Raw genomic sequence first — 27,852 nt, 5'->3', positions numbered from 1 at the left:
TTGTATTTTGTCTATGTTAAGGAGATTCAAAATAAACTGACACTGTTTGTATTCTCAAAGTTATCTGTAAAAAGACTGTTTGGGTGAACGAGGAATGTATGCATCAGGAAAAGATAAGGTGTGAAGGTCATTGTTATAGCCAGATGGTCAAGGAAAAAGAGACTTAACGACACCAGAAAATCATCAACGAGCACCCATAATGAAGGAAGGGCAAATTGACAACCCTGAGGTGAAGGCTGGCACCCCTAAAGACAGGACAATTGATTAAATCGAAACCAGGACAGAATAACCCTCTCTGAGGTGTTTTGGAATGTTTACATCAAAAGTTACATCAATTAAGGAGTAACCTGTCACAAACTGACACAGTGAAATCTATAGACTTCAACAAAGAAAAAGAACTATACGTTTAGGGTGCTTTGACATGGGATTTTGGGTTCGTCTTGCCACTACTCCAGGAGCATCGGATCGCGACCGACAAAGCCCAGCTTCCATCTGCGACCAATCTGGCTGGCCACTAGATTGATCCAGACTCCAGACTGCTAACTATAAAAACATCAACTTGCAGGACTGTGTGCATGATGTGTGTGTGTGTGTGACTGAAAAGCATATGCTAACTGTTGTATTTTCAATAAATATGGCGTATTTGCCTTCTCTCTTATAAAAGATCCCATGTGCTTTGTATAGCATAACATAGTCTCTATGGACATAGGTCCAGTAAAGAAGGATCTTCTGGGTTTATTTTATTATATGTACATATTCATACCTCAATATTTTACCCATTGGGCATATTAATCTTTCACATGGCATCTGGTTTAAAACTTAGCTGTGAGGGGTAAGACAAGCCCTATTTATAGGGTAATCTAATTTTACACTTCTAACATGAAGATCTATCTGAACGAGACCTCATCCAATGTCTTTTTCAAAGGTAAGGTGAATAACCAATAGGTAACAAAATAATATATGCTTATTCCTGAAAAACAATTACCTGTTCTTTAAACTAAAAATAATCTCTGTCTTTGTTTTTTGCTTCCTTCTTTAGGCTAACGTTGGCTTTGGCTTTTCTTTCCCCCTCTGCAAGAAGGGGAAGGCTCTGAATAACCTGAGTTTGGGTCAGAAGCAAGATAAAGGTCCTTGCATTCATCACCCAGTTCCTTTTGCAGGCTCTTCACTGTCAGCTGCTGGCCCCTGTGGAGCATGTCCATGTGCAGTGATACCTCAGCAAGATTTGTGTGAGTGTTTCATTCCACTCTCCTTCAACCTCCACCAAGGGTGTTTGCTGAGCAGTTGTATCCTTCACTGTCTCCACTGCCAGCTCCAATTCACCCACCTTATAGGCTGGGCCATCACACACCCTCTTATTATCTTGTTCATTCTTAGGGCCCCTGCATTTCTTCCTTCAGTAAGGCAACCACTTCAAGGGGCACTTGTTCTACCAGATCTCTAGGTCTCTCACCTAACAATTACTCTTTTCACTCTTTATTTGAATTTTGTTATGGGGCTTTATGCTCCGTTCTGACTCCCATGTTCCCAAAATCTTCATCTAACTGCACAAATATTTTAGATAATTTCTTCACTTACCTGATAGGTATTCTTTTCAAATACTAGAGTATCCACTTAGTCATGGTTATTACTGGATCCCACAATTACAGAAAAAAACCCAGATCTTTTAAGCTTGTCCAGATTAAAAAAAAAAAAATTCACAAGTAGTCACCATCAATTCAGAGAGCTAATGGATCTGGCTCTAGATTTTTCTGAAAACAAGAACTGTGTGAACAGTCAAGAAAAGCGATATTGTAAGTGAACAACTCAGAATATTGACACTACAGGATCAATAAATCACTATTCCAATAGCTGGCCAGGCAGTGCCTACAACACAATGTGTAATTTCTATTTTTTTTAGAATACAGTAGTATTAGAGATGCTCCTGAATGCGGAGTCCCTTGGGCCCTCACACAAGGTTTGTGTGAAGCCTGCCTACATTCTTTGTCTCTAAATCTCTCCTGCTTTGAACAGTGACAAGTGGCAGGAATACTAGCCAAACGAGCTCTTCTCTTGCATATCTCTTTAACTCCATGATGCTCTGTCCTTTCACACAGGCTGGTATCATATTAGAGAAATATCGCTAGAAAATACAACTATGACATGATTCACTTTCACACTTTTAAAAATTTATTTTAGTGGCATGGGTACAGAATCACTCCCCTGCCTGCCTGCAAACAGTCCTATTTCTATCCCATTAAAGGAGAAATTATATATCTGAAGCTGTACTGTCATTATCTCCACTAGTGAGCCAAGAAGATTAGTATATCTACATATAATCTTATTTTCCTGTTTGAATAGTAACAGTTTAACATTTACTCTAGCTTGTATCTAATGAAGGGATATAGAATGCCTCTCCTTGCACTCCCTCTTTCAATTAAATCCCTTCTTAAAGCACATTTCTATCACCAATCTTCCAAATATATTCCCCAAATTTAATTTTTAATTTAATTTAAAAATACATATCTGTACAACTTCAAGAATGGACCACTGGAGTGGGTGTTTGACAGTATTGTCTCTGTGTGATAAAGACTGTAAACTTCTTTGGGCACTACAAAGCACTAGATATGATTTTGGGGCCAGCAAATTGCAAATGAAATCTGGCTTCTTTGGTCCCTTCTAATTGATTTCATTTGGATAAACTAAGTACATGAAAATGCAGTCGTAGTCACAAAAAGTCATCTCACATCCCTGGGGCCACAGGAATTTAAGTCCCATTCTGTAACAGATTATGGCCATATGCATATAAATGCCATGAGTATGATCAGATATCTAATCTAGTGCTTAAAAAAAATCCAAACCCTCCTTTTGCTATTGGTGAACAGCAGACTCTTATACTCAAGGCTAGCTAGTCATTATAGAGACATGATTTTCACAAATACTGACAGCAGCCAATGCCAGGTGCCCCAGAGGGAATGAACAGAACAGGTAATCACAAATGATCCATCCCCTGTCGCCCATTCCCAGGTTCTGGCAAACAGAGGCTAGGGACACTATCCCTGTCCATCCTGGCTAATAGCCCTTGATGGATCTATCCTCCATTAATTTATCTAGTTCTTTTTTAAACCCTGTTATATTGTTGGCCTTAACAACATCCTCTGGCAAAGAGTTCCACAGGTTGACTGTACATTGTGTGAAGAAATACTTCCTTTTGTTTTAAACCTGCCACCTATTAATTTCATTTGGTGACCCCTAGTTCTTGTGTTATGAGACAGAGTAAAGAACACTTCCTTATTTATTTTTCTCCACACCACTCATGATTTTATAAACATCTATCATATCCTCCCTTAGTCATCTCTTTTCCAAGTTGAAAAGTCCCAGTCTTATTAATCTCTCCTCATAAAGAAGCAGTTCCATACCCCTAAACATTTTTGTTGTCCTTTTCTGAACCTTTTCCAAGTATTCAAGGTGTGGGCATAACATGGATTTATATAGCAGCAATATGATATTTTCTTATTAGCTATCCCTTTCCTAATGATTCCCAACGTTGTTACCTTTTTTGACTGCTGCTGCACACTGAGTGAATGTTTTCAGAGAACTAACCACAATGACTCCAAGCTCTCTCTCTTGAGTAGTAACAGCTAATTTAGACCCCATCACTGTATATGTATAGTTGGGATTATGTTTTCCAATGTGTGTTATTTTGCATTTATCAACACTGAATTTCATCTGCCGTTTCGTTGCGCAGTCATGCTGTTTTGTGAGATCCATTTGTAACTCTTTGCAGTCTGCTTTGGACTTAACTATCATGAGTAGTTTTGTATCCTCTGCAACTTTTGCCACCTCACTTTTTACCTTTTTCAGATCATTTATAAATATGTTAAATAGGACTGGTCCCAGTACAGACCCCTAGGGGACATCATTATTTACCTCTCTCCATTCTGAAAACTGACCATTTATTCCTACCCTTTGTTTCCTATCAGTGCCTGCACCAGTTTAATATAATCAATGAAGATTTAGTGTAGACTAGACCTTAAGGAGAAGAGGTAGATAAACAGGTTTAGATACTTTTTAGAAATGTTAATCCTTTCCTGTGTGGGTCAGACAGGCCTTGCCTGAGGCATAATTACTAGAAAAATCAGATTATTTTAAGACTAACTGGTTGTGTGCAAATTTTACATTTAATTTTCTCCCTTCATGATCACACAAATATTTGTGTATGTGTATGCAGGGTCCTAATTGCAAAGCATACTGTTGGAGCTATATCTGGTTCATTGAATTGTTTTTGTATCAGAGTTCTGGCAAGCTATTTTGTATGTTCAGTCACTGTCAGTTAAAAACCAAACATCATATAGCTAGGAAAATCTTGGTCCCTGAGAGGCAAGGCCAAATAACTGCATGTTTGCAGTTTTGCTATCAGAATGGGAGGATGTGATAAGAAGTGAATGTATAGTGAGAACAGAAAAGGTTTTTGGATTGCTGACTTTGGTTTTGAGCCCCTCTGACACCTTTAACACGTAAGTTTCATTGTTGTTATGACTTAAAATATTTTGATATGAAATGAGTAGTTTTGCTGAAAACAGGAGAATTGGTGACCCAGTAGGGATTACTATGATGACCCTTTAGTAGTCACTATAGGTTATGTGCTTTGTTTGAAGTTAGTTATAAAAGATCAGGCAAAAGAATTTGCTTTGGGAGCAGTCTGAGAAAATTTTCTTTGGGCCAGAATCTGGCATCTGAACTTTCCTGTAGTCAAACAGAAGCCTGGAGCCCCCTGAAGCCTGGCTGCTGATCCCTCAGAACCATTTCAGACTCTTTAGATAACTATAAATATTCTAAAATTCTCTAACCCTATTGCGACAACATGCATGCGTGCGCGTGCATATGCTTGAGAGCTAATAAAAAAGTAGTTTTAGGCAAAAGCACTTTTGCTTGTGCCCAGCATTTATCATATGGATGAGTTGTGCCCCCATTGATTTAATCCAGGCACCTCCTGGAGAGAAACAGTGAAGTTATCATTGCTTTGAGTTCTGAAAACATGGGTAACAGACGTATCCTACAATTGCATGGGACAGTTTCATTAATCTTCTCTATCCCAACAATCTACAGTCCACTCTTTTGCAAACGGAAGCCACCTCACCTTTGCAAACAGCAACAGCTTGAGTCAGTGTTAGCCCATTCTTTTCAGACCACTGATCTGTAAGCAGAGTATCAGACAGCTTCCTGGTTTGTAATGAAGAGCAGACCGATCAAGCCTTTTGCAAAGCGAGCTGCTTCCTGACAATGTGCAGAGTGGCCACATTTCAGGGGGAGGGAGGCACTAGGGACTCTGGCATATGGTTACTTTGACTTGCTTCTGTGTACTGCAGCATGGACTCCAGAGCCCTAGGTTCAAGCATGGATTAGAAAAGTCTTAACATAGGGTTAAATTACAACAGACACTCAAGCCCAGGGTTTCCTAACATAGGTCAGATGACTCAAGTCCCACTAACCTTGGGCTTGCGTTCTACTGTAGACGTACCCTTAGTGCCTGCTAGTGCTAATCAATGGCTTTTTACTTTTCATGCTTAATACTTTGTATTTTATTAAAGGTAAAAAACAACATTATTGAGATTATTAAAACATGAAAATTGTATAAACACAATGGACATAATTTTAATACAATTTTAAAAGTCGAAGTTGTTGTTTTCATCTTTAATACAGTGTGAAGTGAACATCAGCATTATTCCCTTCATTCCCTGTATCTCTATATCAGTGATATTGAAGTTCAAAATATTATTTCCATTTATCCGAATGCCTGGTTGTCCAAAAATTTTGGATATCCCCCAGGCTGTGTGTCTGTGTGTGTAGGGTGGTTAGGAGGGAATTATCCTACTTTTTTTAGCAATAATTACACAATTTTTGCTCTGAAAAAAGTTAAATCTAATAATACATACAGGAAACCTGTTTTACAGCAGGTAGTCAAAGGCACAGATGAAGTAAATTGCTTAATGATAATGGTCCACTAATATACACAGAACACAACTCTATTGAAAAATGTGATGAATTCATTGATTAGGAAATTGTCTAATAAGTGTGGTCCCTTCTTTGCATTTTACTCTACATGATAATACTATATAATATATAAGTACTGATATACTACCACATTATTGTTGCCCTTCCTCAGTTTATATAAAATGAGGATTCTTAGCCTTAAAATATTCTGTAGCCCAAACTTGATGAGATGTCTGATTGCAATTGTTTTACACCTTTAGCCTAATTTTAATCTGATTAAGCACTTGTGATCAAAGTGCAGGACATCTCCTGATGGTCCTTAACCAAACAGGAGAAGTTGATGGTCCTCTGTTCAGTGGCCATTAATCTCCAGAAAATGTCCATACCAAAGCTATTTGCTTTTATAAGACATGTGACAGGGGCCCTGCCTGTTGAGCTGGGTCATCCCCGTTGGCCCCGTATGGGGTTGGTACACCCTGTCACCAGGACTCCCTGTTAAGCGGGTGATTGAGGGCAAGTAGGTTCTAGTCTCCTGATGGGATCACATAAATGAATAGTCTCTAATTTTGTTAGTCTCTAAGGTGCCACAAGTCCTCCTTTTCTTTTTGCGGATACAGACTAAGTCGGCCGCTACTCTGAAACTTCTCTTTCTAAGTGAACTTTAGTGCAGATTGACAACACTGAAGACTGAAGCCCTCTTTTCATCCAGAGAAGAAGTTCAGTGTAATAGGTTCTCCTTTTTAAGCCCAAGAAACTAGACATGGCTAGTAGTGCCATTGTTTCATACTCTGTGTCACCATGTGCACTAAATACTAGATATCTGCCACTAAAATAACACTAGACCTGTTGCTGACTGTATGCGTGGATTTCCTTTCTCAAGACAGTACACCAAGTTAATTCATTTTTATGAGCTTTTATCACCCCCAAAATTCTGTCATTGTCTTAAAGCTTTAGCAAATCAAAACATACATTTTTATTCTGTTTTTGTCCATTTCATTGTTTAGTCTGGTCTATTTTTCAGCTCCTCCAGAAAACACCAATGCAGTAAAATCAGGCACCTCTAGCAAAGGACAGATCCGCTTATCAGGTAATGTACTGTCTGCTGTTAGCTAATGTCATATTTCTAGAAAGTTTTGTACTTATGCCAGGTTGTATAACTATGAACTGTATTCCCAGAATGCCTTGTACTCATTCTGTGCTTTATAGCGGAGATATATTAGTAGGTAAACTATGTATAACCCCTGTTCCTTGTACACGTAGGAATGGTCAGAGTCAAGATGTATGTTCCGTTAAGGCTTGCCAAATATGAACAGCATGCCACGCATGATTGGTACAGTATGCTAGGGATAATTGTGGCATATGTGTTTGTCCCCTGAAAAACAGGTATGAAACTAGATAAGAAAAGAAGAGTAAGGTCTGTAATTATACAGTAGTATTTGGGGGATTTTCTATCTGTTGTAAACAAGGGGGTAGAAATATGAGCAGAACTGAGATCATACTTTGGAACAGATTGAAGACAGTTGTCTGGATTTGGTAATGTATTTACCTTTCCATATTGTGCTGATCTATCTTTGATTAATAAACTGATAGAGCTGTCCTCTGACATGTTATCAATAAAAAAAAATTGAACCCTCAGCACTGAATATGATCTGTCCCATCGGATGGAATGGATAGCTTAATCTACTGTTTGTGGTACATAATTGCTCATTTAAGTTACATAGTTCTACTTCTGCTTCTTGACTGGGTGATTGAAACTGGATGATTTTAAACAGAATATGAAAAGCAAATGACGAGAGAATAAAAATGCCCTTGTTACCACATACCTGCCTTTGTCTGCTTATGATAGTAAGAATAGCCACTTTTCTGATATTCATGCAAAAAATATCATTCCATCAGTGTTTGTAAATTGCCAGTGAAAAAAGACATGGTCAAAGCCAACAAATTCAGAATTCAAAATAATGTTCAGAAGCACTGCTTTGAAATGCTCAGCCTTAACTGGCATCTTTTAGCAGACATGGAGATTAGAATATCCTTTACACCTACATTTGGTCCCTTCAGTTTAGGGTTAAGATACATCAGTGGAACAGTGTAGGAAAGCTTGCACTGTTGGTGCAGTAACATTAGCCCAATTATTATCCTTACGTGGCTGTAAGGATAATACAAAATAGGATAATAAAAATTGTCAGGTTGATGTATCTACAAAAAAAGGATGAAACCCAGAAAGATATTTGAATGTTCAGTCTGATTTTCTTGAGGTCTGAAATATTGTCTCATACTGAATTAGGAACAATATCATACTTAGAGATGACAAAGACCTATTAATAGCATATGCTTCGGCTGAATGGATCTGTGGGCAGATTTCACTTCAACATTCACCTTACTGTTTTTTTTTTTTAAACCTACTTGTATTCCCCTGGGTGAAACGATTTCAGATAAAGTTATGGTAATCAATGCAAAAGTAAAGTAGGTACTAGATCAAACTCTAGGCTTTTATAGTCTGATTCCTTAATGGAAATTACCACAGCCCAAAAACTTTCTTTTAAAAAAACCCACCATAGACAAAAGAAAATGAAATTAAGTATAGCACAAAACCTTTATCTAATATGTTAGGTATTTGTGTGTATTTTTCTTTGGCTTCCTGCATTCTTCTGTTCAATTTATAAAAATAAAAAAGTTTAAATTCATCTAATTAGTTTTACAAGTGAAAGCTGAATGCTTTGTTGGGACTATTACAAACCATTTTGGAAGCTTAGGAAGGGACTTGCTTTGAACTGTCTCTGCTTGAATCTACAAAGAAAAGGCATCATGGATGGATCTTTTAAGTGGGAAAAGGGCAATAATGATGTCTTTTCCAGCGACTGTATGTTTAATAGAATACTCTTCAATAAACAGAGCACCAAACTTGAAAAGTGTATTTCATTACACCTGTGGAACAGTATATAGTAGGTTCATAACATCAACAAAGTAAGATGCATTTCAGAATAGTAATAGACATAATGGTGTTGTTCATTTTGAAACTATGGCGTTTCCCACAAAATAGAAATTCTGGTTCCTGACCAACTCTAGCTGTACTACTGTAAACTCTGTGAAGCACCTTGCTGGGATGAGCCCCGAGTAAAATGCTCAGGATCTGACAATAAATGTTTCTGTAGCACAATGAGTTACTCCAGGGTTAATCATGGGGAGGCACAAGCCACTATGGAAGAATAAATCCTAAATTCAAGATGCCCAATCTAGTCATAGCTGGGAAAGATCAATTTGAAAATAATTTAGGAGGCAAAAATACATAGTGCTAAAATTCTGACTGAGAAATAAAGGCTCTGATTTTCTTTTCAGAACCTTGAGACTGGAAAAGAATTTCACTGTTCAAAAAAAAAAAAACGAATAAAGTGCTTTCAGTAAACTTGAATATAAACTAACAGTCTATACCAGCAAGTACCTCTTAGTTTCCCTGGGAAATTATGACTAGCGCTGACTCACATCAGCTGACAGAGGCTGGATCATTTTTTCTCCCAATAATATGAAATCCAGAGTGTGTAACTATAACTTAGCTGCATTCAGGTAACTCAATTACATACACTTGACAGATTCAAAATTGCATCACAGTATATTAAATTTGCATGAATTGTTTAGGTTTGTAATTAACATGTAAGAAAATATCTACATTGCAGCACAAAAACTGTATCAATTAACAATTAACTGGTTATAACTTTCTTAAATGTTCTAGTTACATACCTAAACATCTTCAGAATGTTAATATACAAATAAGAATTTAATTATATGGGCGTTACTTATGACTAGAAATGGGCCAAAAACTTGTGCTTTTGGATCTTGATCAGAAGCTGAACTTCCCCCAACCAGATCCAGTGTTCAAGTTTGGGTCCCTATCTATTGGATGCTATTGGTCTGGTTTTGGTTGAAAATTCAGTAGGAAATTGATCAAGCCTTTTAGAAAGACTTTGTGTGTATGTTAGATAATATGTACCAAACCATAGATGTATGTACACACAACAGATGACAGGTGGGAGTTGAGGGGAGAAAAAAAAAATCAAACTCTGAATCTTCAGTACTGAGATCTCTATCATCTCAGATGCAGATAAAGACATTTTTCTTTATCTGCAAGTTATAAACTGTGCTAGTCACAGGAACTAGCACAAGAGGAAAACATGATCATACATTCTAAGCCAGTATATTATTTTTATATAGATATAGATATAAACCCAGCTGTTTTCTTCGCATGGCCATGTTGCCATACCATGCCAGTGAATATTAACTAAGCAAATGGAAAGTTCATGTTTGACAATTTGGCCTAGGAAAATGCTGCCTTATTATAAAAATCTATTAATTAAATTCTCACAGATTTAGACCCGGTACCACTCCATATTATAGGCAGCCAGCTACCATGGTGAGGGGTATAGTAGAAATAATTAGAGATAAATAAAGTAAATAGATTGGAATTATATACAATCATTTTCATAGGTAGGTCAGAATTTGATCATATGGATACTGTCTGTACTTGATAGGGAATATGCTAGATGTATTACGGTTGTGACACATTGGCATGCTGGTGAGAGACATCTCTCTTAATGAAAGCAAGGAGATGTGGGAAGAGGAATTTTAAATAAATCTGTCCTAGGTACTACCTGCTTCTCAAACAAAATTTGACTAGCTGAAATGAGAGAGAAAAAATGATCCAGCAGGGTTGGCTCTTGAGAGAGTGATTCTAGATGGAGGGCTGACAGGAAAAGTCCAAGCACTTACAAGAATAAACAATCATTGAGATTATAGAGATGAAATTGCCACATACGATGGGATTCTAGACAAAGCAAAATGTATCATAACATTGCATGATAAGAGGTCAGAAATGCTAAGCACAACCCATTGTGCCTACTTGGATACTGAGAAGTGTAAAAATAGAAGATGTCCTCTTCTGGCCAGGCTTGACTGCTACCAAAGAAAGAAAGGTATCCAAGTGTGAAGTCATCAGTAAATACAGGAAACAGAGTGCAAACAAATCACTGAAACTATATGAGATTCCTAATTACCTTTGTTTCAAAGTGGGCATGACTCTCTTTAAATTAAATGGGAAAGATTACCTTTTATCGTAGACTACTGCTTTTATTTTTCTTTTTTTTTTAAACCAAGCTGTTGCATTGATAGCACTGTAATAACACACGGTAAATCACAATTTGCTTGCTTGTGATTCTAGAGGAGCTAATAACAGATAATGGCCAATAATTCAGGAGTGACTTATTTTAGCAATTCTCTTTGACATTAGTTCAAGTGCACCACATCAAGGCCTTACTGTGCACCCTCAAATGGGCTAATGGAAAAGTTAGTACAAATAGCAAAGGACTTGACTATAAACACTCAGGCAGATTCAAAGGATCAATAACTTAGCATTCTTAGAATATTGAACCAGAGTTCACAAAACTTCATTAGGTTCAATAATTGAGAGACTTATTTGTAGATGACAAAAACCTTGGTGCCAGCATCAAGCAAATTTCTTGAGCCAAGGCCAATTAACTGTAAAGTAGTTACAAAAGTTTATGCCCTCTGACAGAATTATCTCTCTAGTAGCTACTGCTACACTTGGTGTTCTCATTTCCTTCCTAAGAATTTTTCACCTCACAGGTATTTCATATTTCAGGCTGGTGTGAGCATGCTGATAGACAAACCAAGTTCTTTTCTAGAACATATGTATTTTTAAAGCAAGATGGAAGATTTTATGTGTGCAAGTGTAAATAAGAAAATAGATTAACCCATAAGACCAGGCTGTGCATAGGAACACAGGAACAGATGCAGGGAATCTCCCATCTTATTCACCTCACACAAGGGACAGCTGCAGCGGTAGATCCTGTGCTCACCTCTTAATGCCTTCTGGGTTCCTACCCATCCCAAAGTGGTGGCAAAAAAGTACCCACCATCCCCCTCAACCAACAGACTTCCAAGAAGAAGCATTCTGAAACTTCTAGAGGGGTATACAGATAGTTGACTCCCTGTGCAAGAGTAAGAGCCATTACATCCCTTCCTGAATTCCCTGCCCCAAAGTGCTCATATTCTGTGGTGATGAGAGCCAAATAAGTACTATGATAGATTTCTATCTAGGTTTCTTCAAATCTGTGTGTGTGCCAGGTTCTCTGAAGCAATCTGTCTTGGGCTTCGTTACCTTGTCTTTTACAAAATTCCGGTTCATCTAAAGCACTGCTGCATCAAAAGCTCAACCTAGTTCTTCTCTCCCCTGTAACTCATCTTTCTAGTGGCCTGGCCTCTCTCCATCCCTAGCAACAGTGTGTCAGATTGTTGGATGCAGTTTCCTATGGCACTGCCAGCTGCTTTTCATTATGATATTTTATCTATAATGCACAGTTGAGAGATTTTGTGGCTACTAGTTACACTTAAATACAAACTATGGGGCAAAATCTGATGTCACTTACACCAGAGTTAAATCAGAATGACTGCTGAATCAATGAAGTTACCCAGGGTCCAACTGGTGGAGGTGAGATCAGATTCAGCCCCTTAATGTTAGAGGTGACCTCTGCCATGCATAAATACTGTGAAAATCTGCAGCCCACAAGCAATTTGATTTTCTGTCTGCAAATTAATACAGAGACTGCTGTATCCGTTAGGCAGCCATTTTTACATTTTTTCTTTTTAAAAGATTATTGTAGAGGGCAGAGAAAATATTTTAAACAGCAAAATAAAAACTGAACTAAGGTTCCAATGTTAACAATAAATTAAGTTTGAAAATAAGGGATGATTCAGATGAGTATTTGGGTAGTCTGTGTAAGTTTGGAGCCTTTTGATAGCAAAGAATCTGCTGATAGCAGTTTCCATCTCATTAATCTGAGATCCCCTGGAGGGAGAGAATCTGTGGTGCTTGGAATGTGTCAGACACAACTAGATGTGCCATTTGTTTGTCTTGTGAAAAAGCAAAATTAATCTGAGGTTGACTGTTGCTTTGTGCCTATATCCTACCTCCTCCCACCCTGCAGCCAAGCAGCTACTGCAATCCTGTCAGTATGAGAGAGACAAAAGTCTGCCGTGTATAGGGTGTGATGATGCTTTGTCTCTGCGCAGATACACGTGTGGAGGGACTGGAGGAGCGAAGCAGGGAAGAGGGCACAAAGGAGTAGAGATAAGTCACAATCATAGTCCCTGAAGAGACTACTCTTACTACCCCCATGGTGCAAACTAACCTAGGAAGAGAGACAGCCTTTTCCCTTCCCTCCCCTCCCCTCTCCCCCATACAGACCAATACAGTCAGCTTGACATGCTGGAGGAGCATCATTACTCCCAGCGTGGGCCTATGTGTAAATCACATACACTAGCTTAGGTGTCACTCAAAAAGACACTGGAGATGCTGGCCCTTGAAACCACTGGGATATGGGAGTGCTCAGCACCATTGAATATAAAGCCACTTATATAATTGTCTAAATATGGATTTAGGTGCCTAATTTTAGGCACCCAGATTTAAAAATATTGGCCTGAATATTGAGCTCTTTGTCACATTGGCTATTCTCTTGTCTGTTGATTCCCCTCCCCCATCCCCCTGTGCCAAAAAATAGCTTGTCTAAAACCATCAGGAGCCATGAAAATGCTCCATGCTTGTTTCTTTGTAGCTCAAATGAGAGCTGCAGTGTGTTGTTTAACAAGAAATCCTATGCTAGCACACAAGTCTCTGCAAACTCTTAAGCTAACTTATTAATGTATTAGGTTCATGATGAAGGGCAAGTCTCACAAATTCTGCTCAAATGTATACCACGGAGACTCAGTTCAAACTGCTCTGAGAATGAGAACAATGGATCATGATCTTGTTCTAAATGTGATTTTTTTCCTTAAAATATTTCTGCTGTGGTTAAGGCAAAGCTTGAGAGATTCAGGGAGAAAAAAAATCCAGAATGTGAGTCACAAAATTGTATTTTTGTGCACTGTTTTCCATGAGTATGAACTAGAGCAAGGAGTATGAGCAGGGCTTTGGAGCAGAGCCCGGAGCTGGAGCAGCTCTGGAGCAGTGGAGCTGAAGGTTTTTGCCTGTAGCTGGAGCGGAGCCAGAGTACAACTCCAAAGCCTTGACTATGAGGAATAACCAGGAAGAACTGGAAACATTAGTACATACGCTAAATTATGACAATATATAGAGAGGGGTATAACTAGTTCAGGAAGGATAGGCAGAGTAAAAAGGGAGGAGGTGTTGCATTATACATCAAGAATATATACATTTGTTCTGAGGTCCAGGAGGAGGAGGAGGATGAGGAGGAGGGAGGCAGACCAGTTGAGAGTCTCTGGCTAAAGACCTCTGGGTAAAAATATAGGAGTGACATCATGGTAGGAGGTCTATTATAGACCACTAAATCAGGAAGAGGAGGTAGATGAGGTATTTCAGAAATATCCAAAACACAAGACCTAGTAGTAATGGAGGACTTTAACTACCCAGACATCTGTTGGAGAATATGTCAAAAAACAAAATTTCCAATAAGTTCTTCAAATGTATTAGGGACAACTTTTGGTTCCAGAAAGTACAGGAAGTAGACCAGTAGGGAGGAATTAGTAACAAATCTGAAGACGGAAGACAATTTGGGTAAAAGTTATCATGAAATGATGATGCAATGATTCTAAGGAGCAGCAGAATAAGGACAATGGACTTCAAAATACAGACTTTAACAAACTCAGAACTGGTAAGGTCCCATGGGGGAAAAAAATCTAAGTTCAGCAGTGGTGGCATTTTCTCAATGAGACAGTATTAAAGGTACAAATACAACCTATCCCAATGAGAAGGGAAGATAGTAAGAGGCCAATAGGTCTCCATCAGGATTGCTTTAATGACCTAAAAATCCAAAAGGAATCCTACAAAAAATGGAAACTTGGTCAAATTGCTAAAGAGGAACACAAAAGAATAGCCCAAGCATCCAGGAAAAAAGCAGAAAGGCAAGGGACATAAAAGGCAATAAGAAGAGTGTTTTAAATACATTAGGAGCAAGAGAAAGTGTAGGTCCTCTACTTACTGGGGAAAGAGAGCTATTAACAGATGACATCAAGAAATCTGAGATGTTTAATGCCTATTTTGCTTCAGTGTTCAATAAAAAGATTAATTGTGACCGGCTACTCAACACAATTAATATTAACAACCAGTGAAATAGAATGCAAGCCAAAATAGGAAAAGAACAGGTTAAATAATATTTAGATAAATTAGATATATTCAAGTCAGCAGGACTGATGAAATTCATCCTACGGTACTTAGGGAACAAGCTGAAGCAATCTCAGAAATGTTAGCAATTATCTTTGAGAACTCCCGGAGGACAGGTGAGGTGCCAGAGGACTGGAGAAGGGCAAACATAGCATGTATCTTTAAAAAGAGGAACTAAGAGGACCCAGGGAATTATAGACCAGTCAGCTTAACTTTGATAGTTGAAAAGATACTGGGACCAATTATTAAACGATCAATTCGTAACCACCTAGAAGATAACAGGATTATAAGGAATAGCCAGCATGGATTTGTCAAAAACAAATCATGACAAGCCAACCTAATTTTCTTCTTTGACAGAGTTACTGGCCTAGTGAATAGGGGGATGCCACAGACGTGATAGGTCTTGATTTTTAGTAAAGCTTTTGACATAGTCCCACATGACATTCTCACAACTAGAGAAATGTGGTCTAGATGGAATTACTATAAGGTGGTTGAAAGACCATACTTAAAGAGTAATTACCAGTGATTAGTTGTTAAACTGGGAAGGTGTATCTAGCGGGGTGCCACAGAGGGTCAGTCCTGGGTCCGGCACTATTCAATACTTCAAGTAATGACTTGGATAATGGCATGAAAAGTATATTTATAAAATTTGCAGATGACACCAAGCTGGGAAGGGCTGGAAGGCACTTTGGAAGACAGGATTCAAATTCAAAATGACCTTGACAAATTGGAGAATTGGTATGAAATCAACAAGCTGAAATTGAACAAAGAAAAGTGCAAAGTACAGTACTTCACTTTGGAAAGAAAAATCAAATGCACAAGTACAAAAGTACTGTGGAGAAAGATCTGAGGGCTATTAGCAGAACACACATTGAATATGAGTCAACAATGTGATGCAGCTGCAAAAAAGATTAATATCATTCTGGGATGTTTAATGGGAGTATCACATTTAACATACTATAGTGAGCTGGACTGGTCCTCCTCAGACACAGAGGAAGAGGGTGGCTCCACCTCTGCATGGGCGGAGCCCTACAATTTAGCTCCACCCCCCAGAAGCCAAGGGGCAGGACCAGACATATAAAGGCGGGACCCGGAAGCTCAGTAGGGGCCTAGCCACTGTAGGGGACAGATGTGTCCTCTGAGCACTTGCGCTGGGAGGTGGCAGCAGACCCTCAGAGTGCAGATGACTGGCCTGGACCACCCGGACCCCTGGATGAGCTGGCCCCACAGGAAAAAGATGACTAGCCTAGGCCACCCGGACCCCAGGATGACCTAACCCTGCAGGGGACAGACGGCTGGCCTGGACCGCTGGCTAGCCCAACCCCGGCAGAGCTTCTGCTGGCAACTGAAGATCCCGCCGATCACTTTACCACACTGGACCAGCAGGTACCCTTGGAGGGGGAGTGTGGAAGTGGCCCAGGAGAAGTAGACCCCTGTCTGGCTGCAACGCTGGCAGAGGGTGAGTCAGCGTGTTGCAGCTTGGATCCCTGCTGATGCGGTGGCAGATGCCTCCGCCACCCTTAGGGCCCTAGGCCAGGACGCACTGGAGTGGGAAGGCCTGCATCCCCCCAAGTGGTGGGTGGCAGTCTCCCCCTCCCTCAGCTGAAGGAAAGCCTGAGTTAAGTGACTTTGTTTCCCACCCTGCTCTGAACCAGAGCCTGGGCTAGCCTAGGCTAATCAACTGTTTGCATCCCAGCCTGAATACAGGCCTGAGCCCAAAACTCTTTGCTGCCCCGCCCCCATCATCACCCCACCGATTTCCCCATGTCAGGCTCACGACACATATGGGAGGTAATGGTCACACTCCACTCAGCACTAGTGGGGCCTCAGCTGGAATACTGTGTCCAGATCTGAGTATAGCACTTTAGGAAAAATGTGGACAAATTAGAGAAAGTCCATTAGAGAGCAACAGAACCTGACCAACAAGGAAAGGTTATAAATCTGGGCATGTTTAGTCTTGAGAAAACTGATGCGGGGGGGGAGACCTGATCATAGTTTTCAAATATGCGGAGGGCTGTTATAAAGGACTGTGATTAACTGAATAGGTTTCCAAGGGAGGTTGTGGAATCCTCATCACTGGACGTTTTTAAAGACATGTTGGACAAACGCCTCATCAGGAATTATCTAGGTTTACTTTGTACTGCCACAGTGCAAGGATCTGAACTCGATGACTTCTCAAGGTCCCTTACAGCTGTAAATTTCTGATTCCAAGAAAGGATGGTGAGGAGAGGGAAGAGAATGAACTTGGCCTAGAGCAGTTCTCTAGCTATTTTAGATGGATACGAAAAAACTGTTTTCAACAACTCCTGACCCACAAATATAACCAACTCCTGTCCATTCTGATGGAATCACAATGGATAGGGCTGGATTTAGGATTTTCAGGAGGGATGAAGAGATGGTTTTAGGGACACTCCCAAATGTAGCTTAATTAAAATTGAAAATGGGTTGATCTGGCACATCTACTCTTTGCAGTAGAGGTAAAGCCCATCTGTTGCCGCAGATTCACAGTTGCCACATTAGAAAAAAAAATTCCAATGGACTATTCTCAAGGTGTCTGTTGCCCTCAGTTCCATGATTATTTTCCTATACAAGGCTGAATCTCATGCTATTGAACTAATTTGTCTCCATCTAGGAGGCGACACTGGATCCTCAGAGGAGCTGACTCAGATGCAGGCAGCCAGGTAGAGATGCCTTATGTCAGCCTCAGCCCTAGCAGGAGCAGTCAAGAGCATCAATATCCAAAGATGCAAATTGGCTTTGGAGATTTAAGGGAAAGTGCAGTTGCACGGCAGAAAAGATCTGGGAGGCTATTCCCAACAAAGAAAGGGCGAGGAAAGGGGTAGAGTAGCTTTCGACTATTGGACCGGCTGACTAAAAAGGGATGTTGGGTTGGCAGAGTGCATGTCACAAGCAGGAGAAAAGAGAGCTGAACATAGCCAGATACAGAACTGGGCAGGACCTAGAAGGGGAATTTAGGTAAAGAAAGTGGAAGCTAATGTGCAAGTATTCAAAAAGGGTAGATGGATGAGGGACGCTTTGGATAAACTTGAAGGGTGCATTGTGAGACAGTGAAACCATAAAGGAGGAGGAAGCTGAGATGACATAGGCTTGAACCAGAGTGGTGGTTATAGGGAAAGAGGGGAAAGTATGCATCTTAGACATTGTACAGAAGTAGAACCAGCAGGATATAGCAATCTGGACATGAGTGGAACAGGAAAGTAGTAAAATGTAACACTCAGGCTTTGAGTTTGGATGACTGGGAATATTGTGTAATTAACCACAGTGACAGAACAGAGGAAGAGGCGAGATCTCCTGTTTTGTAGAATAATTGATAACACTATTAGAATTAAAGATTTATGCTGCTGTATCTAATACGTGGTAGTTATGTCTACATCACAGCATAACTACACAGCACCCTCTATTCCCAGTGAGCCAGGCAGGGATTATTCATTTTCATGTCTTGTATCACTCACAGCTGTCTGCTGTGATTGCAGAGAGTCAAATTACCCCATCCTACATTCACATTAAATCAAATTTGTTTGGGAAGCAGGATACATAAAGTGGGTGTGTTAATAGCAGATAATTTTCTGTCTGAGTATGACAGAGGTCAAAATGGATACATTACACTGTAGTACTCTAGTACTATTGTACTTGTAGGTCCAAATTCTGTTTTTCACTTACACCCTGTCAAAGTCTGGGGTGGGAGTGCAGACAAGTTGTGTGGTTTGATTTTACTGTATCAGAATACCATACTACCTAGTCATATTTTTCATATATTTTCCTTTTCTTTTCAGTAAGAGTATTTCCCGAGCCAAATGTTCAAAAATGTCTCACAATGGAAAACACATTAATCTTCATGATTTCTGATAAAGGCTAGCCAGCCACTGCTCTCAGCTCTACTCTCACGGGCTCTGCAGATTAGAGAACATTAACCAAAGTTTAGCAAAGAGTGGCATAATATTGTTGGTACTTTGCATCCCTGATGCTATGTCCAGAATCAGGCAAATAAAGTAAAAATTGGTGTCTGTTACTTAAGCTTTGAAGAAGAGAGTTATTGGCTGCAGAAATCTTCCCCCCCCCCTCCCCTTGTCAAGCCTGATTCCCCACTCTGGCACTTAGAGTTCAGAAGGTGGGGGCCCGAATTCTAAAATTTAATACTGGCCATTCCAGGCTGGTATTAAACTCCCAAAGTTACAGCTTCTCTCTGACCTTGGATGGGTAGATGCTGCCACAACCCAAGTGCAAAAAAGCCCTTTGGACCCAGAAAGGCGCACTTGGGAATTCCTTCCTGTGGGGTACCCTCAAGCCCTTTCACCCCACCCCTCCTCCAGGGAAGAGCTGAGAAAGAAAACAAAGGAAATCACCTTTGTCACCACCTAATTAAACATATGCACAAACCTCTTAGGACTCAAACTCAATCGTGTTCTTAAAAATGGTAAATTTTATTAACAAAAGAAAAAGTACATCTGGAACATAGGCTATTGCTAGATTTTAAAAGAGCAAATATAATTAAGTATCAAGAATGGTTTTCTTGAGGTCCAGCTTAAAGGTTACAAGCAAAACAAAAGCAACTGGGGTTAGCAGAGAAGTCCACAAGCCATACAAAAATAAAAAGAGAAACCTAATTGCATCTTTCCAGACATTTCCTGATCTGCTTACATATCTGGGGTTTTAAATAAGTAGTTTCTAGGTATGATTTGATGATTTTTTTATACGTGACTTAAAGCTTCTTACAGCATTGCTGCTCTGTGTCTCCTCTCTGGGAGAGCAGAGAGACAAAGTTTCTCCCAATTTTAAAAAGTTCTAGCCCTCCCATTGGCTCTTATGATCAGGTGCCCTCTCCCTTCCTTTTACCTATGAGCTTTTTTTCAACGCTTTACAGGTAAAGTAAGAGAACAGCTACAAAATCCCCGTTGGCTGGGTCTCCATAAAAGGGAGCTACCCCTCTTCCTGCCCCCCCCCCCCACCCTTCAATTATCACACCTCTCTAAAGCCTGGCCATTGCTGCATAACTAAATACAAATTCAAATATTTATGTACCACATGAACACAATTGTACAGTGCAGATAGCTTTAAGCATGTGTTAGACTTCTCTGCGACCTTTAACATCCCATCAACAGCAGCTAAATTTAAAAAGTAAAGTCTATTTAACAAGTTAGGGCCTTTTAAAAAGCTTTGGGTTTGATAAAGACATTTTACTATTAGCAATATCTGTGCTTGAAACACTTGAGGCAAAAGAGAAAAAGTTAGAGTTTCCTGTGCTGCAGAAAGATGATAGGGGAAGGTTAATCTGTATCTAATACCACCATGCTGCAGTCTTGTGGACAGCCTGCAACCACTCTAAGATCTCTTGATGAGGCTATTGAACTACAATGACACTAGTCTCAGCCAAATTATCCTGCTCATTTTCTTGCTTGAAGAAATTGCAACATTCAGAAGTATTTGCGATGTGGCTGCCAAGCAATTAAGAGCACGGACATCAGTGCTACAGTCTAGACCTCTGATTGCAGGATATCACCTTTACCTTCAAGGGTAATGGCCAACCATAACTCCCCAAACCACCCCCCCCCCCAATAATATGGAGCAAATGAAGACTGGAATCGGGTTACATCAGAAAAACAGCAAGACAGAAGACTTCCAGCAACAAAGATCCAATTTCTTGCCCAACCTGTCCATAGGCAACACATTCTCAACATGGCATGAAGTTACATTCTGAGAGTGCTTGTTGAACCTTCCAAGCTTAAATTTCAAATGGTGGGTGTTTATCTTGAGGATCAATGTGACTCAAAGTGTGATGAGCCTTCTCGGTACTAACAAACCAGAGTAGATATATCTATTCTCCTTGTTCTTGGGAGATCTCTGGGGCAGGAACCCTGCCCTCCTCTCCTGGGCACAGGACTAGATTCCTTGTGGGGCACAGACTGATTCTGGCTGCTGACCTAGCACCAATAGCAGAAAGGGGTAAAACACCCAGGCCGAGTTCCCTGGACTGAGGACAGACCTAGCAACCCGTATCCTTCTGTGGGGGCAGCAGGTGTTGACTGGTCAACATTCATCAGTAGTTTCTGTGCAGTGTTATTGGAGACTCCATGGTATTGCTAAGCATCACTGAGAAAACGACTGCTGTAGTACTGCTCCTACAAGGACATGTTGATATTTCAAAATCTTATTTTGTCAAATGAAATTTTAACACAGCATTTTAGACACTTTCATTTTCTTTTGGACATTTCTCCCTTTCCATATGTATAGTCAGTGCTGTTTTATTGGGGTGACTTCTCCATCCACAGGGCTGGCAATATGAAGAAACAAGACGTTTGATGTTAAAATGTTATTTGTTGCTTGAAGTTAAAAGGTTTGATTTTCCAGAGTACATCTTCCATGAGAGTCAGGTTAACGATACATACAAAAGGCACAGGGAAGGGGGCAGGCTGAGAGAGGGTGTCAATCAATCATGTTGAATATGATAATGTAGTAATGCGCTTATGCCACTAATCAGATTCAGATTTTCTGTGCTTAATTATTGTTTATTGCAGTTGCTCAACCACCACAAAGTTTTTAATTAGTACTGCTGTATTAAAAATATCCCTATAGGAGTTGAGCTGTTTCACTTAAATGGAAGTTAGTGAAATGTGTTAAAGTCTAGTTTGAAATTTCCAACAATAGGAGTCTAATGTAAGATGATATAAAGTGGTCTCCCCATTCTGCCTGTCATAGTGGGGCTAAATTCTGGAAGGAGAGTCACTGTTGTGAGACCTGGAGTAGACAGGTATGGAAAACAGAAGCACTGGGAAAGTAAATCTAGTAAGATGTGGAGTACAAGACCTAGATTCTCAGCTGTGCCATCCATGGGAGGCAGTTGAGATGGGGGCACAAAACAGCCAGGCGTATCATGCTGATTCTGAAAGTTGTTCTATGCTTACGCCAACCTTGTCATGGATTAGAGCTGCCTTGGGGCTGCTCTATGTCCTCCAAGGGGCTGCCCACTATCTAAAGAGTGTCAAAGTACAGTATTACTCTGGCCAGGCCTCCAACACGACTCTACGTGGGAAACAATGGAAGGGCTGATGTAGGAGACAGCAATGCTATCTATATGCCAAATGGGGTCTCTCCCACACCAAGAGAATCCTCAGATGGGGAGTTCTGGTGGCTTTCTGGCCTCTGTGCCTACAGCAAAGTAAAGGGACCAGAATAAGTTTACAGGGCTAGTTTCTGTAATGTAAGTGCACATGCTACTATATTTTTTAATGTGAAGGACACAGGAGAAGATTACAGTGTCTTACTGGTTTTGATATGTATTTTGTTACATTTGTCATTCGTATACCTTCTGGGTCCATGGATTACTGCCTAACCACGGTCTATATTGAGCCATCAGCTTTTCTGGCATCATCCCTATTGATTCCAACAGAAAGTTCAGTTTAAAAATGGTTAGCATAATATTTACTTATTCAATTTTGTTTAAAGAAAAGTAGAAGCCTTTCTCCTGTAGTTTGGGTGCCTCTAATACTTTAAAAACCATACACTCCATCCAGCACAATACAAAGGACTGCCCATTCATATCCACAAACCCCTACCTCCCAACCTTAGCTCCCCTCCTCAAGAACCTGAGAAAAGAAATGGACTGTTCAGAGGGACTGGAAACCTAAATGCAGGCGCTGGCAGACCAAAAGAGGAGTGAGCTATGAAGAGGAGGCAGATTGCCTGCCCCCCTGCCCCCTCTCCCTGCCGCCCAGAGAACAACTTCCCAGCAGCTCCCTCTTGTTTATATTAATGAGACTCTAGCTCAAGCATTTCAGCTGCTCAACTGTAGCAGTCTGTCATGGGGAGAAAGGTGCTGTCTCAAGTAATCAGTTTCTAAGCCATTTTTAAGAATTATAGGTTAAAACCAACACCTGGAATTGCCCCTGGAAGCTCACTGGCATCCAGTGTAGATCCCAGAACACTGGTTATTGTGCTCACAAAGAGCAACTCCACAGCATTCCGCACTTGTTTCAGATTCTGAATGCACTCACGTAACAGCATTCTGATCATGAAGAGGCAAAGGCATGGATAATTGTGCACTTGAGAGAGGAATGGCCCACGAATATAAAATTTAGTATTTGAGGTTCAAGTGCACTATGTGAGACACAGGGTTTAATGGTGTGAAGAAAGTAGGGCTCTGTTCTGAGTTCAAATTCTGGCACTGGAATTCACAGACTCTCTCTTTAGCCATGTATAAACTACAAACTTTGTGGATGAAATCCTGGCCCCACTGAAGGAATTTTGCTATCAATGGGGCTAAGATTTCACCCTTTGCCTCCATTTCTCACCTATAACACAGGAAAAATACTTAAACTACCTAACAAAGTTGTGGATTAATTCATTCATTTTTGTAAAGCACTATGAAGATAATTAATGTATATTGTTGTCTGCTCTGTGTATTTAAGTATCCATGCACATGTAAAGTGAAAGAGCAAAACAGATCTTTCAGAACACTCATCTCAGCCAAATGTGAATAACTTTGTTAATTTTCTGACTTTTTCCAAAGAGTTAACATTTTCCCCCACAAGTGTGCTAATCTTTAGAGTATCTGAGACAATCCATCAATTATAGTAGTGTACTATAGTACTTTGACCTTTTCAATATTCAGCAGTTGAATGGCTGGTCTTCCCATCTCTCCCTAATTAAAGCCCCACCATTCACTGCCCAACTTAAAGTATGATTAAAAAAGGAAACGGCACATTATTTTTCTCTTCGCTGATGGAGGTTGGAATGTGAAGGAGAATGCAAATTAGGAAGGAAATGAGACAAACTATAACTAAATAGGTTTCAGAGTAGCAACCGTGTTAGTCTGTATTCGCAAAAAGAAAAGGAGTACTTGTGGCACCTTAGAGACTAACAAATTTATTTTAGCGTAAGCTTTCGTGAGTTACAGCTCACTTCATGGGATGCATTCCATGGAAAATATAGTGGGGAGATTTATATACATAGAGAACATGAAACAATGGGTGTTACCTGATCACTCTTGTTACTGTGTGTATGGTAAGGTGAGCTATTACCAGCAAGCGAGGGGGGGGACCTTTTGTAGTGATGATCAAGGTGGGCCATTTCCAGCGGTTGACAAGAACGTCTGAGGAACAGTGGGGGGTGCGGGAGTGAAATAAACAAGGGGAAATAGTTGTAAATAGTTGTTTCCCCTTGTTTATTTCACTCCCGCACCCCCCACTGTTCCTCAGACGTTCTTGTCAACCGCTGGAAATGGCCCACCTTGATCATCACTACAAAAGGTTCCCACCCCCCCACCGGTAATAGCTCACCTTAAGTGATCACTCGTTACAGTGTGTATGGTAACACCCATTGTTTCACGTTCTCTATGTATATAAATCTCCCCACTGTATTTTTCACTGAACGCATCTGATGAAGTGAGCTGTAGCTCACGAAAGCTTACGCTCAAATAAATTTGTTAGTCTCTAAGGTGCCACAAGTACTCCTTTTCTTTTTGTAACTAAATAGAGACTCTTTCTACAATCTCCAAACTTAAGTCCTTTTCAGATGTTTAGCTTTCTATTGCTAGAGATTTAGCTTCTTACAGTTAATCTAGTACTGTGATATCTAAGCACCATCTTAGAACCAGAGGTTTCCAACAACAGCCATACTTTCCTATAAGGCAAAGTATGAAGATTTAAGACAGTTTTCATATACTTTTATACCTGAACTGAATTTTACTATCTCTGATCAGCTATAATAATGCAATATGATAATTATCTCATGGATGTCAGCAAATATACAACCCAACAGAGGAGACAAACATGATATATTATAGACTCCTCTGTCTGTCAGGGAATGGAAATGCTATGCTCATAGTAGGGGGAAGAAACTGATGTCTATCACTCAACAGTAATCCCTCCAATCACTTCAGGATGTAGAATGTCTGAGCAGTGAACATTCCATAGAATATGCAGATAAAACTCTGGAGCAAGGGCATAATTAAATATGTTTGGCAGATTGTTAGGTCAAAAAAAGAGATAAGCACTAGTAAAAAAAGCATGCACAAACTAAAAGTTATTTAATTTTCCTTTATTTTTAAAATATATGTGGGATAGTTGCTTCTTGATTTAATGGTGTAACTTACCTTCACAGTGAGAGTGAAACCTATTTTGAACAGTGGTCTAATTTGTTTTCCCTTCAGCTATCTGTATTGAAAAACAGGGAAGAACAAAGTTAGTTCAGCAGTAAATAATTGCATGTAAAATACGATTTTGAAACCTGACTAGCCTTGTGCCCTCTAGAAAGGCGGGAAAACCAAAACATCTAAATTCAAAACTATTTTACATTTTCAAACCCAAAGCACTCTAGTTAATGGAGCTCTGTGCCAGGTTCTTACATTTCAGGCTGCTAATCCTCACTCAGGCGCTGATTTTGCAAGGTGTTTTGTTTTCACAGAATACCTTGTTGCATCAGGGCCTCAGTTTCTATTACTGGAGCTCAGATATGGAGGACATGCCTGTACTTTACCGTGTTAGCTTTTTTTTGCCTCTCCTCCCACCCACCCCCCAACCTCCCCTGCATGCACACAGAAGATAGCGAATCACAAACAAAAACTGAAAGCAACATTGCTGGAAGCACCACACTGATTTTTCATTAATTTACTTTTAATCCTGGGGGACAGCAGCCCAGATCATAGCCTTCCCTAAGAACATGTTGACATGACTTCAAAAGTAGTCAGGAAGCTTTGAACTTTAAAAATAGTTATTTCCTTTTTTGGAAAGAAAACTAAGCATAGATAAAGAAATAATTAGGGTCTATAGCACTTTATCTATTATAGTCCCATCTCAAAATATATTAGACTAAAGGACCCCTCAAGGTCCCTTCCAGCCCTACCTTTCTATGGTTCTATACCCTCACACATACAGCAAAGTAATTCTTAGGATAGGCCAAATGTCATCTCAGCCAGCATGTGCACATACACACAACCTCTGACCGAGTCCTATTCAACTCTAGTTCCTTTATATCTGCTTTTTTTTTTGGGTGGGGAGGGACAGGGGGGATTGGAAGACTGCTCAAACTCTTTCCCTGAACACATTTCTAAGGGCCAAGCCACCTTGTTTCATAGAATTATACAAGTGGTTTATCTCCTCCTCACAGTCCCAGTCTTTGTTTGCTGCCTTTGGAACCCCTGTGAAATTCAAAGGTGGGGGATTGGTGAGAGGGGCACTTGCATTCAAGAGTTGGCAATGATTATTGCCAATTGATGACTCCATGACAAAGCCAAGGGCATGTTTCATGTCTGCACCACCACCTGTCTGCCTCAAGTTGTTTGACCATTGGAATCATCTGCAATAGTAGTTTTGGGTTTTTTTTAAACTTTTTATTGTGTGATTTCTTCCTATCAGTTATACCTCTTATTTCGTTATGTTTATCAAATGTAGATTTTGCTGCTATGGCCACATTAGGCAGTCTCTGCTTAGAAGCACAGGAATCATATCAGAAACAGTCACACATAATATAGCCAACTGGATTGGGCTACACTGCCCTTTTATAATGGTATCAAGTGCTTCCAGGCAGTCCTTGCCTCTTGGAAGTGAGTGGAGGCTTTACCACTGACTTCAGTGGGTGCCGGGTCAAGGCTAGCTCAGCTGTGCTGGAACCAACAAACCCCTTCTATCAAGATAGACAAAGGGAATTGATATCAGTTAGGCTGCCGAGACCACCACTTATCAGGATGACCAGTATTGTCTTATTGTTTACTTGTCCTCCTCCAGCGTTGTGTATCCATCAGTTGTCTCCGGTCTTAATCTGGAGGCTCTGTGGCATTTTTTGTTTTGTGTTTGTGTAGCACCTAGCAAAATGGAGTCTAGATACATGACTAGGGCTGCTAGGCACTACGGTAATACAAAGGTGGTCAAATTTAGGCTGCTAGGTAAGAGATTAAAGTCCAGGGTAAGATGATGGTGTAGGGAGAAGGCTTTTAGGTTAATTGGGAACTGCAGAACCTTTTGGGAAAGGAGACGATGCAGGAAGGATAGGCTCCATCTAAACCTAAGCAGCTAACACCAAAGCTGCACAAACAGCACAGGAGCAATTCACAGATACACACACTCAGCAGCACTGACAACAGTTCTTACGACTGTGAGGAATCCCACTGACCTCATTGGCAGCTGTGGCTGCTGGGAACCTTTGATAAATCAGGCCACTTTTTTTGGTAATAAGTGCTCTAAAAATGGATTTGGATACCTACATTTCAAACTGTTGGCTCAATATTTCATGAAGGTTAACTGAAAATACATCATAGAACTTATTTTGCCCTTTGACCTATGCCAGTGGGACTAACAGTCTTTAAAATGCACTAAAGCTGCTGACAAGAGTTCCTGTGACAACTTGTTGCCTTTTTTCTGGTAATTAAAATAAAATAATATCAAATTGCTAGAGAAAACCAATGAAGTTTAAGTAAACTTCTGTGCTATCACATGGTGGCAAAAGTAGAGCAGAGCTGCTGACCACAACTAATGAACTTGAGAAGAATTAAATTAGAAGCCGAACACGAAAAGGTTCAGAAGGAAGAAGAATGCAAAGAGATTAGAGTGTTTAATTAACATTACCCCTGACCACTGTTCCCTCTAAGCTGTGCGCATGGGCGTGCGCACACAGATCCTAAACACTGCACACACGGCGAAACTCCATGCGCACAAAAATTGGCACAGCACAATAATTTGCAC

This window comes from Lepidochelys kempii, chromosome 4, assembly GCF_965140285.1.
Source record: "Lepidochelys kempii isolate rLepKem1 chromosome 4, rLepKem1.hap1, whole genome shotgun sequence".
In the NCBI taxonomy this organism is placed as follows: domain Eukaryota; kingdom Metazoa; phylum Chordata; order Testudines; family Cheloniidae; genus Lepidochelys; species Lepidochelys kempii.
Note: the sequence above shows the minus strand (reverse complement) of the source record.